The sequence below is a fragment of the Acanthaster planci genome, linkage group LG04, assembly GCF_054643075.1.
Source record: "Acanthaster planci isolate LZ-2023a linkage group LG04, COTS_SCS, whole genome shotgun sequence".
NCBI lineage: Eukaryota > Metazoa > Echinodermata > Asteroidea > Valvatida > Acanthasteridae > Acanthaster > Acanthaster planci.
In genome coordinates, this window is record NC_141780.1 from 4,299,032 (window position 1) to 4,310,012 (window position 10,981).

The 10,981-nt window shown below is 44.3% G+C and overlaps 1 pseudogene across 1 annotated transcript; it reads left to right on the top strand.

The window, feature by feature from the left end:
* Positions 1–10,774, top strand: LOC110974236 (uncharacterized; annotated as a pseudogene). The gene is made up of 5 exons (XR_015425076.1): positions 1–386; positions 809–2,210; positions 4,665–4,810; positions 5,429–5,585; positions 6,418–10,774. The product of XR_015425076.1 is annotated as an uncharacterized LOC110974236 (transcript).
* The last annotated feature ends 207 nt before the right edge of the window (positions 10,775–10,981 follow it).

A 10,981-nucleotide genomic window follows, 5' to 3' on the forward strand; every position in this document is an offset into this window, starting at 1 on the left:
CAGGCGGCTGCGTAATGTAGTCAGCAAAACGACATCGCACAGGCACAGGTGCATCGCCGCGTACGCTTCAACACATCATCAAAATTTATTCAGAATTTGGACTTTGCCCGGAGCCCGATTAACCCACATCTATTGCGATTGGACAAAATTGAACCCAAGCCAGCTCATGACCGCGTCACCAGTCCAAAAACTGGGAGTTCTTCCTCTGTATATCCTAGTGGATTTGGTCACATTTCGCTCACGGTGGGTCGGCTGTTGTGACGGATTTATAGAAGCGATGTGTTGTTGATGACGGGGTCGGATGACGAAAAGCAAGTTTCATTTCCGCGCGCCGGCACGCCCAGTAGCTGGAAACGCAGGGATCGGGGTTTCGTGAGTCACGTAACGTAAGTTGTCCACATTACCAAATAATATGATTTGTTTTGTTGATAATGATACGATCACGAACTGACGAAACATCGAAAAATCCATCCTCTATTGTGATGATGGATGGTGTGCGAGAGCACAGGCAGATATACGCCTGGTGGTATTAATTATGTGCCTAGCATTACACCTGTCGTTTATGTCATTGTGGGGCACGTGTCTGTTCTGGCATTGACAGCTTACAGCAAAGGGACTCTAGGGGCAAATGGGGTTGGATTCTGAATTTATGTCTGTTCTTGAGACTCCGGGATTGGGCCTTTGCAACTGAATCCTCAGGTCAGTTTCACAAACAGGTTTCTCATAGAGGTTCTGGGCCCTGTCACCTGTTGTTTTCAGAATTTCAGGAAGCCATCTTCATACCAATCTTTTGCTTTCACTTTTTAAGGTTGGTGTTTGTGAGAGTGCAAGACTTGGTCTTTGCTGAATTGGAGAGAATCGACCAAAATTGGTATTAGGTAATTCAATATGTGATGTGATCCTGGCAGACTGCTTATCCAGTGGACTACATTACTTGTGAAAATTTTCTCTATTGAGGTTTACAGAAAAACTTGGTGTCAAACATGAGTAATGCTCTTAGATTGACCCGAGCTTTGCCCCTGAATGATGCGGGAGGAACTCAACTCTTCACGTTCCTCCTCTCCATGAATGATTTGGAGAGTTTCTTCGACAAACCGACCAAGTCGTCACCCATATACTATGAAGGTCATGAGTGGTACCTGACGTGTGGTGGCTACCAGTCGAAGGAGTCGGATGACATTTACCTGGGCATGTACCTGTACTGGGACAACAAGGCTGCGGGTGAAGGGGTTAGCTGCCGTGCGGACTACCGCCTTATTGTCCGAAATGTCAGGGACGCTTCTGAGAGTGTGGTCTCAGAGGGCTCCCAGGTCGAGTTCAGTGCTCCGGACACCTTGGGATGGGGCAAGCGCGAGCTGGCTCCTCTGCACGAAGTGCTGGCTCCTGGCAATGGCTTCCTGGTCGATCCAGGTCGAACGGTCATCGTTGAGCTGGCGGTGCGGTACTGTCGGACAATCTACCAGCAACTGGTGGATTTCTCCCAGCTCCCCGAGCACATGAACCAGCCCTTCTCATCCTACTTCACCCCCAACTTTTCCCTGTGTGGTTTTGACTTCTACATGTCGTTTTACCCGCTTGGGGACCGTGAGGAAGCGGAGCGTCACGTCTCGATGTACCTCCACCGCTTCAACAACCCGCACATCCCCGAGTGTCTCTGCTGCCGCATCCGCTATCGCTTCTTCCTGGGTGACCTGGTCTCCCCGACGGGTGACTCTAAGACATTCGAGTTCTCCTTCCGGAGTGATCGCGGGTATGGCCGATTCAAAGCTTTTGAGCCCCTGGCCAATATGGACATGTTCAGGAAGGGACTCGTTCCTCTTGGGGTGGAAATTCTCTCCATCATCCCCTTTGCATTCGTAGAGGTCCCCCTGGCGACCAGGGGTTACTACCACACGGACAACTTCGTCTTTGACGACGTTATCTTCCCAGATCACCGGATGAATGTCTGGAAGCTCTCCGCTAACAATTCCTCCAAGTACTTGTCGCTTCGCCTTGACACGGAGGACAGGAACAAGATATTTCCCGTTGGGAGTCGGGGCACCGGACGAGATGCCCTTTGCACCAAATACCTCCAGTGGAAGGCGTACCTTCTTTCCCGCACTGACCGGAGTTACAACGTGTCCATCTCCGAGGTCCCCATATCTGCATACTTCTCCCCAGCATTCCCTGAAAAGTTGTTCAGTATGGCTACAAAAGTACCCATCCAGAGGGTAAGTGCAGAATTGTCTACAAGTGGGCAGGGAAGGGGGGCAGTCAAAGGTGTTTTACTACGTCTAAAATAATGATTTGCTCAAACTGTGGGTTCCGAAGATCGGTTCCTCAAATGACTTTTGTAAAATTCCACTCAACTGAAAATTTTGCTTTTTGTTTTTATCTTTTGCTGGTTGTATGTGTTCATGTTTGAATTGGACGCATTCATAGGAATTTCTGTAAAAGTGAGATTGAAGCTTCTCAGAAACTTTTACTGAAAAACTTACTTTCTTCAATTGAAACCATACCACAAAAAGAAAGTAGATGTGGCAAAATGTTCAGATTTGTTTTGTCTGCATGTAAACAAGTTAGATACCCATCCAAGAGGCATGCTTGAATGGGAAGATTGTCAAACAATCTTCCCTCTTGTCGTATGTGTACCTTGCATTTTTCTTGAAGGCACTTTCATTGAAAGTATTTTCCTTTAATAACAGGGTGAATGACATTTGCTTGCTGCTTAAATGCAACCTTATTGCTTCCATAGTGCACATGATTGCCTTGCAGTCCACCAAGAATTTTCAGCATTTGTAAGTCCAGTGTTGACAAACATGACATTACAGTTCAGTGCCTGTCTGCACCATCTGGCATGCTAGGCTCCCGCAGACAACAGCCACAAACTAGGACTCTCCAAATCTCCTTAATTGCAGCCCAGCTGGATGCAAACAGCCGCAGGCTCTTGCTTAGGTTTACCAGAGGTCCTATTTGCCAGCCAAAAGTGAATTCCTTTCCGTTTTGCGGATCATGCCTCATGCAGTGCAGGCACTACACTGCGCTGACGCTGTGTCATTGTCAGACCCTAGGGATGCGGGAAAAGCCCTTGACCAGCAATGCCGGGCATCCCATGATAGTCTCCTTGTGTAGGTTTTCATTTCAACTGCTGTTATCTTTGGTCGTAAATATTAATCTTCAGTGGAACATGACTTGGACTGATTCCAAAGCCACCATGCTGAAATGGAGAGTTTAAAGTTGCAGTTTACTCCAATTCCCAAATCTCAACTTGCATACATCTGCTGTACAGGAATTTGTCAATTTTGTCATGCTTTGGGTTTTAACAGAGATTACATAAATGCTGTTGTCCTCTTTTAGCTATGACGTCAACAATCAGTGTAATTTCAAGTTGGTTTGGCCGAATTGAAATGACCGTAATTTTTCTTCAACTTAAAGAGTGAATGTTTACTGGGCACTTTTCTTGGGGTTGAGCTTAATCACTCCAACTGAAGTAGCATTTTTTATTTTCTAGCATGATGACAAAGCCCACAAATATAATACTTAAATTCCAATTCCTAACAGAAAATCCTGTCTGAGAAATTTGGGTCACCTGCCCCTCTGGGATACTTCACCATCTATGAAATGAAACACCTGAGTGTAATTTGTAGTTTTGAAACATTTGTCACACCATGGCTGTTTCAGACTGTCCAAACTGGCAAACACAGATTGATTGACAGAACTGCTTCCATTGAGAATGCTATTTAAACTTTAATGTTGCATTTTGCATATGGGGAAGAGGTGCCAGCACTTTCTACTGATTGAAATCCTCAGTACAGTTCTTCGTATTTTCTTTATTATGATGAATTTGTCGGTATTTTTTGAAGGTCGATAGACACAGAGTGTAAACACAATTGTACATGTACTTCACAATCCTGTCCCGAGGGCAATAATAGTTTTTATCCTCGACAAGAAATGCCAGCAAGATTTTGTTTATTTTCCTCACTAATGCCTTCCTGGACATTAGTGAGGAAAATATCTTCTTTTTTTGAGACTGTAGGGATGCATTTTTTGGGGCTGTAGATAATGGAAATGTCAATTTGTTTTCTAAAATTGTTAATATGTAAACTTGCATCACTATGCTGATTCCCTTTCGGCGGCATTGTTAAAGTGCCCTCATTTCCTTCGAAGTGTAGCCTATTGATCCAGTTGCCAATTTTATAGTCATCTAGGGCTGACGCATATTTTTATTTTTCAGCTTTTAACAAGGAAAAAAGGTTTGGGTCACAGGTTTGAGCCATTGATAGCTTCGTTTTGCTTGAATGACGTACATTGTTTAGATTGAGCAAGAGGCCCAAAGTGCAGTTGGTCCGGTGGCGGATGAATATTGTGGGAAGGTGCACCATTATAAGTGGTTACCTTTTAAAAAAGAAGCTCAAAGCACTGCTCATGTGGTCGGGTTCACTTCCACTTGTCTCCCCTTTCTTTGGAGAACGTCAGGGAACCCCTCCCCTTACATTTGCAAACCTCAGACTATTTGACTAAGTTGATAAGTTGAACTCCCCAAAAGTTGACCTCGAAAAGCCCAAATTAAATGTCATTTTTACATCCAGATATATAATTGGTATTTATTGTTAGCGGAAGATTACAGCAATCTTGGAGTTCACACAAGTGTGATAATGACTGTATTGTTGGCATGTATCTGACAGGCCAAGGCTTTGGATGGTGACTACTGCACAACAGAGGAACCATCACTCTTGTTTCGCATCGAGTTCTTTAATGTTCAAGACATTCCCGGCGTCTTACAGGATTACCCAGTCCTGGAGTTTGAGAGATTCCGACTCTACCAAACAAGGTTTGTGTAGGAAGGCAGTGTTTTTCTGAAAATTGCAGGGCACTGTGTAGATCAAGGATATAAATAGATCCATGATAGGATTCACTGTAAGCTTTTACTAGTCAAAATGTTCAAATCTAGAATTATTCGAATGCACTGCCATGGTGCTAACAAATCGGCAAAATTGCTATTGAATTTCTGAAAATTTGAAAAGTGTTTTCTATATATCTATCCAGTTTTTAAACTGTATCAACAAATCAAGCTTACAAAATCACACATCTTTCCTTCATTAATGTGCAGAACTTTTTCTTTGATAACCTGATCTCTAATTCGTAATATTTCTTTTACACATTTTTTTCTTGTCCACCATCACAAGTCGAAAAACACTGTGCAAACAAGTCTTGTGCGTATTCAACTTTCTTTGCCCTCCAATTCCCAGTCGCATGTTTGCATTGTTGAAAAATCATTATGGTCTTTAAACTTCAATGTAATATGTCTCTTAAAGATAGGTGACAAATCTAGCCAGTTTGATCATTAACCCTAGCAGTCCCAAATTCTCTGATTTCAATACGATTTTACATACACCCTTGGGGGTCAGGGTTAACTATAGAGTCTCCGTTTATTTTTTCAATATGACAGAGAAGGCCTTCGGCGTTGTCTCGATGTTAACAGCTCACTCAGAAACCAGTTGGATGAGCTGCGTAAAAGACTTAACGAAGTCATGAACATCAGTGAAAGCAACATTGGTGGCAGCAGCAAACAGCAGTTGATACGTGAATTCAGGAGCCTGCTGCAGGTAGGTCCATGAAATCTCAAAATTGTCACCAGTGGCTGTTTCAAATATGTCAGAACAATGCCTGAAATATGACTGTGACGGATCCGACGATTGCCGATGTCTGTCAAATGTATCGTTGCTAGCTGTGTACATGTACAATGTACGTGAAGCCCAGACTGTGAGTGCAAGCACACAGTGCAATGCACCAGCAGGACGGTACAGGTTCAGACTAGCCTTTGGTATTGTGGTGTATCGTTCCCAACGCGGTATCCATTTTTACCCACATAAATTTGTTGTGGTACTGGGGACGTGCACGAGATCATCACTGACGAGAAAATGTTTCCTTATCAATAATGTGTGTTTTTATATTGAACCTTTTTCTATTTAAAACATGAAAGTTTTCAAAAATGCATATCTGTATGCCAGATGATGGGCACTTTCCAACAATGTAGTCCCTATGGGATTTTATCTATATTTCAGGATACTGTGATAGAAAATCGTTGATAAAGGGGCCCTTGAAAAATAGTATTCTGGATACTGCTGCACATGAAAATATTTACAACTCTGGATGACCCCTAAAAAGTTAGCTGCACTTTCTTTGCACTTTATTGAAGATGGGTAAAAACCCCAATCCAAAGTGACAGTTGTTTGGCTCTACTTTCCCAATTCCATGCAAATCCCTCAAAATGCCCCCTTGCAGAGGTATTAAAGTTTAATTAATGTACCTTTGTAGAAGAACTTGACGCGGCATTCATCTGATTGCAGTATTCAGTATTTTGTAAGAAGTAAAGAGATTTCTTTGTGTTGGCTATTTTTTAATCAGCCAATTCATATTCACTTGACTTTTCTGCAGGCAAGTGATGAAACTGATTCCTCCAGCCAAGCTGCCTATAAGTCCATGATTTCTACACCTGGATCAGACACCTTTGCCACTGCCTTCTCCTTCTCGGGCACCCCATCTCTCGAAACACCGGCAGCAGGAAGGGTTTCTCCCTACGTCACGTCGGGAACCCGCAGAGAACCCCTGAACAAGATCTCCCAGCTCTTCGGCTCACACCCCGGCAACGACTTGCCCGATTTTGGCAGCGCGCCCCCGGCAACCACTGCGGTCGCCATGCCGTCAGCGACAAAGGGCAAAGTGGCCAGCCTCGGGGCAGCCCTGAGGACCTCCAAAGGTGGCTCGTCCTCGTTCTTCCGCGGAACCCAGGCCAGGGCCAGCACAGCATCCACGTCCTCTGTCAGGTTCTCCAAGAGTAACTCCAAACCGACGCTGGGCTCGTCAGCGTCTCAGTCTGCACTCAAAGAAGGGCAGCACAAACAATCCAGCGGAGTGGCCCCTGCTCAGAAATCAATGTCCTCCCTTGACAGGCAGCAGGTGGTTAGCAAGCACTTCTCCATCTCTGGGGGAAATGCACCTGCCACACAGCCAACGGGTCCGGGAGCTGTCAAAACAATGCCTGAGCAGACCATTTATGCTTCCCTCTCCGTTCCATCGAAAACGGTCCCTACCATCACCTCTCCAGCATCAAACACATTTGCCATTGTCTCCAAACCAGCAGCAAAGTATGATTCTGAGCCAGGGGAAGAATATGAAACATCTACTGAGGGACGGAAGCAGAAATTTAATCCAAACATCTTCAAGGCGGTGCTCCCAAAGTGGGGGTCTTCTGGTGCAAGTGACCAGTCATCAGGCAAGGCCACCACCCTCCCGAGAAGCGTGCACCCGGGAGAACGTGTAACAGACTTCTACGGCAATAAGAGCCCTCGAGAGACCGGCAACCGGGGATCTTCAATCAGCCCTCGAGGAGCACATCCAACCTCTCAGCCACCCGCCATCCCACCCCGGCAGTCCAGAAGGTCAACCCAACCCCATCTCCGAACTCAACCCTCACCAGGTCAGGAGGTGTTACGAGTCTCAACAACCCAGGTAACTACTCGAATCCTCCCACGACCATTTCAACCGCAATTGTGATACCTGTCCAACATGTCACGTACACCGAGCCGAATCGCATCAGAAAGCCTCCAGTGCCAGCTCCGAGGAAGGGTTTGCTGAAGAATTGATGAGGGATTCTTCAGCAAACCCTCCTCGGAGCTGGCACTGGAGGCTTTCTGATCCGATTCGGCTCGGTGTACGTGACATCTTGGACAGGCATCACAATTGCGGTTTGAAATGGTCGTGGGAGGATTCGAGTAGTTACCTGGGTTGTTGAGACTCGAGCTTCAGTGGCCTCCATAGAGGATCCCATGCTCCAGACGGAGGTCTACTCCATCTTTGCCCAAGCTGCCAGGGATGGCGTCAAGCTGGTAGAAGAACCTCCTGAGATGCATGAACCCCTTGTCACAGATGCACCAGAGCCCTCGGCGAAACCCCAGGGAGGACCCGAACTGACCACGAAGTCCACTAGTAGAACTGTCCCTGCTATCACAGTAACAGATCCAGCTTGTGCCAGTTCAGTCGTACCAAGACATGGCGCAGTTGGTGGACAGCCCCTGTCACCGTCCATCCTGAAGAAAGGGGACTCTTTCTCCAGCAGTCAGGGCCCAACCGTGAGGAAATCACGCAGTGCCAACAACGTGCGCTTCAGTGAAGATAACGTCAGTGTGACTAGCCAGTCTTCATCAGTGGAGATGCCTGGACAAGCTCAGCCAGGCACCAATCAAGGGGACCTGCAACTCCCAACTCCCAACAAACCAACTCCCTCATTTGATCAGTACGACGGCCACAACGGTCAATATCCAAACGGAGGTCAGTCCGCCAGACAAATGGGTCAACAGCAGCAGAAGTATTCACAGCAGCAAAATTACGAACAGAAGTTTCAAGAACAGCAGTACCGCACCCAGCTGCAGAAACAACAAGTTCAGCTGCAGCAACAGCAGCGGCAACTTCAACAGCAGCGACAGAAGCAGCAACTCCCCGAGCAGCAGTATCAACGACAAGGACAGGAGTACAATCAGCCGCACCGTTTGACGGAATCCAAACGCACACAACAAGTTCCTGTAGCTTCAGAGGAAAAGCAGCAGTACCGACTGGAGCAGCTGCGTCGGGAGCACCAGGAGTATGTGAATCAACTGTTGCAACAACAACAGCAACCCTCCATCAGTCAGCAGCAGCACTTGCTGCAGCACCGCTCAGGGCCAAGATCGGAGGCAAACCTCTCCAGGACAAAATCTGCGAGTTCTGAGGTGGTTCAGACATCGTTATGAATCAAAAGGTCGATGCTTACCTGGCCTGTGTGTATTAATTATCTAAATACCACACGGTGCTTTTGGTTGGTATCCGTTAGGGCATTCCAAATAGTTGTACATGCTTGGAAAGATGATGGAAAGGCTTGTGATAATTTAGAAAGCATCTGTCGGTATACTGCTCGTGAACGTTTTAATTTTCAAAATATCACACATTAGATGATGAACAGTTTGTCTCAAGAAAGTATTATTTTTAGGTCAACACAACAAACAGGGAGCTTTGAAATATCTCCCATATTCTCGACTCGGTTTGGGTGTCCATAGTTGATTTTGATGCTGCTGACCCTGTCTGGAATGTCTTACAAAGAAAGAAGTGATGAAGTTACCGGTAAGACGTCCTGGGAACTAGCAGTTTCCTAACTCCTTTTTCCCTTGACCGACAAACCCTCCCTTAAATTAAAAAACAAAAAGGAGAGAGAACCACAGAATAAATGGAGGACACCCTCACATGAGCCCAATACATGTAGTATTTTTTGGCAAGAAGTATTCGAATCGAGCTCGTCACTTAACATGTAGACATTTGTTTGTATAATTGCTGCCCTGTAAAAAAAGAGAAGCTGTAGGTAGGCCCTGTAACTACATTTGAACCAAAGTGTCGGAATGATTATCTTCAAAGCAGATTGTATTGAATAATTGTTTTTAAAGTGAATTTATGTCAATGCCGAATCAAGAATTGCAGCTGTAAATTATTTGCTATACTTTAAAAAGCTTGTCATTTACTTCTAGGGGGATTGCCGCTCTGTATATCTAGCATTTTTATCGTTGTATATGTACATGCATTTGAAGATAAAATGGCTTGTCAGTTTTAGTAAGTGTGATGTGTCCTCAGAATTGTTTCTAGAAGAACATCGAACAGTACCATGTAAACTTAAAAAAATTTCTGATTTTTTGTAATAAAGCATAATTATGCAAATACATTGCTTTTAATTAACGTATTTTAACAATTGAGCTGGAACTATTGCTGGAAATGTTATTCAGATCAACATTCAGTTAATATTTACCAAACCTTTATAAAGTGTATAAAGTGCCCAGAATGTACATATGTATAATTGAAAATGGCAGTACACGTAGTGATTTGGAAGTACAGTGTGTGTGTCACTGTTGTATTCCAGGAATAGGTTGAAAATTTGACACGATTACACAGTTATTCAGATGTTTTGAATTATTTGAATGTTTTAATTGCACGCTGTTCCTCTGCATACTAGTTAATATGAAGATTCTGGGGATTCTGAAAAGTGTGGGGGTGTGTGTTTGGAGGGGTGTTTTCTTTAAGGTATTATGCTTTGCCTTAGTATTTTTTTACCGTTAAAAAATTTATCGATTTCTTGGGAATTCCTAGTTTGATAGCATCATAGTTTAAGGTGCTTGTGCAGTGGCACTTTATTCTCCAACAATCACAGTGTCATGTCACAAACTACGTTTTGTCCCCCCAAAAGTTGCAGAATTTTTCCTAATTGACGGCATGGCTGATGTGCTGCATGCCTTGTGAGCTTACTTCTCTGAGCAGTCTCCCATATGGGAAACATTACATTGTCATGAAAAAGTTGCAGATTTGCCATGAAAAACTAATGGATTTACTTGGGGAAAAATAAAGCAGAAAAACCTTTTGAGCTTTTCCAGATGGACTTCATCATCAGATACATTCACACAGCTTGAAACATTCCATGTCAAGATTTCAATAAATTGTCACTTCCAAGACCATATTTGGAAATCTGTTTTTCTCTCTGCAGGATGCGTCGAAATTGTTTCATTCCAATTGGCCTTTTCTGTTTTCAGTTTCTCATTTTGTAGGCCAGAACATGTACACACTCCATGTAAACTCGGGGGGGGGGTAACTGTAAGTCAGATTTTAAATCAGCCTGTAGGACAAGATACACAGTTTTCTCTGCTTGATATCCATGTATTACATAGCATTGCTTGATACATTAGCATTGTGATGAATGTCTTAAATAAAGCAGAAAACAATAGTTGGGGAGTATGTTTTGAATTCTTTGAGTTTTGTTTACGTAACTACCCTCCCCCGGTGTTAAATTTAACATTTCCCTGCCATACTGCTGCTGGGACAATGATTATTGCTCCAGAAATGTTTGGAATGTTGCTTTGAACAAATGATCGAGTACATGTACCTCAAATACAGATTGTTGAAAATACTTTAAATAACGCTAACTGTAGAG